The sequence below is a fragment of the Schistocerca gregaria genome, chromosome 7, assembly GCF_023897955.1.
Source record: "Schistocerca gregaria isolate iqSchGreg1 chromosome 7, iqSchGreg1.2, whole genome shotgun sequence".
Taxonomy (NCBI): Eukaryota; Metazoa; Arthropoda; class Insecta; order Orthoptera; family Acrididae; genus Schistocerca; species Schistocerca gregaria.
In genome coordinates, this window is record NC_064926.1 from 506,414,190 (window position 1) to 506,416,191 (window position 2,002).

At 41.8% G+C, this 2,002-nt stretch overlaps 1 non-coding gene across 1 annotated transcript; it reads left to right on the forward strand.

Annotated features, from left to right (window-relative positions):
* The first annotated feature begins 1,552 nt into the window (after positions 1–1,552).
* Positions 1,553–1,627, forward strand: Trnas-cga (transfer RNA serine (anticodon CGA)). Its single transcript has one exon. It is a non-coding gene; the product is annotated as a tRNA-Ser (tRNA).
* Positions 1,628–2,002: the final 375 nt, after the last annotated feature.

Sequence of the window (2,002 nt, forward strand, 5' to 3'; positions counted from 1 at the left end):
CTGGAAATCTGGTGTAAAACATATGTCTAAAACTCACCTTACATCTACACCTGCGTGACCGCTCCAGTAAAAGACAGAAAAATTGAAAATGATACAAATAAGGTGTTTGGAAAAGTCATTAATTGGTTTTCTGCAAATGGGATTGCTCTAAACTTTGAAAAAACACAGTACATACAATTTTCTGCTGCAAAAAGTACAATTCCTTCAATAAATATTACACATCAACAGAAGGGTGTAGACAGGGTAGAGCATACTAAGTTTTTCGTTTTACATGTAGACGAGAATCTCAATTGGAAAATTCAAATTTTGGATCTCCTAAAGCGACTAGGTTCAGCAACTTTTGCGATCAGAATAATTGCCAATTTTGAGGATATAGAAATTAGTAAGCTAACATACTTTGCATACTTTCACTCTCTGATGTCATACGGATGAATATTTTGGGGTAACTCAACATTTAAACAAAAAGTATTCACTGCTCAACAAAAAGTATTTCGAATAATGTGTGGGGTTCATAGTCGCACATCTGGTAGGCATTTTTTTAAAAAATTGGGAATTCTTACAACAGCCTCACAATACATCTACTCACTAATGAAATTTGTTCTCAACAACATTGACCAGAATGAGATTTTCACTCTGCAGCGGAGTGTGCGCTGATATGAAACTTCCTGGCAGATTAAAACTGTGTGCCCGACCGAGACTCGAACTCGGGACCTTTGCCTTTCGCGGGCAAGTGCTCTACCATCTGAGCTACCGAAGCACGACTCACGCCCGGTACTCACAGCTTTACTTCTGTCAGTATCCGTCTCCTACCTTCCAAACTTTACAGAAGATCTCCTGCGAAACTTGCAGAACTAGCACTCCTGAAAGAAACGATATTGCGGAGACATGGCTTAGCCACAGCCTGGGGGATGTTTCCAGAATGAGATTTTTCACTCTGCAGCGGAATGTGCGCTGATATGAAACTTCCTGGCAGATTAAAACTGTGTGCCCGACCGAGACTCGAACTCGGGACCTTTGCCTTTCGCGGGCAAGTGCTCTACCATCTGAGCTATCGAAGCACGACTCACGTCCGGTACTCACAGCTTTACTTCTGCCAGTATCCGTCTCCTACCTTCCAAACTTTACAGAAGCTCTCCTGCGAAACTTGCAGAACTAGCACTCCTGAAAGAAAGTATATTGCGGAGACATGGCTTAGCCACAGCCTGGGGGATGTTTCCAGAATGAGATTTTCACTCTGCAGCGGAGTGTGCGCTGATATGAAACTTCCTGGCAGATTGCACTTGCCCGCGAAAGGCAAAGGTCCCGAGTTCGAGTCTCGGTCGGGCACACAGTTTTAATATACCAGGAAGTTTCATATCAGCGCACACTCCGCTGCAGAGTGAAAATCTCATTCTGGAAACATACCCCAGGCTGTGGCTAAGTCATGTGTCCGCAATATCCTTTCTTTCAGGAGGGCTAGTTCTGCAAGTTTCGCAGGAGAGCTTCTGTAAAGTTTGGAAGGTAGGAGACGGATACTGGCAGAAGTAAAGCTGTGAGTACCGGGCGTGAGTCGTGCTTCGGTAGCTCAGATGGTAGAGCACTTGCCCTCGAAAGGCAAAGGTCCCGAGTTCGAGTCTCGGTCGGGCACACAGTTTTAACATTGACCAGTTTAAAAATAACAGTGACATTCATGATTATAATACCTTTAAAAAGAAAGACTTACACTATCCTTTGCTCAGCCTGTCTTTGGCAAAGAAAGGGGTAAAATAAGTTGCTTTAAAGATTTTTGACAAATTACCAGATGAAATAACGTGTCTGACAGACAGCAGTAATAGCTTCAAAAATAAATTGAAATGATATCTCCTTGACAACTCCTTCTATACCATGGATGAATTCTTGAATAGAAATAAAAAATCTACAAATATAATAGAAATAATGGAAATGTTAATCTTTATATATATATATATATATATTCTTGTGTACTTGACACGTTCCACATCATAACGGCTGCCGTACCATGCAA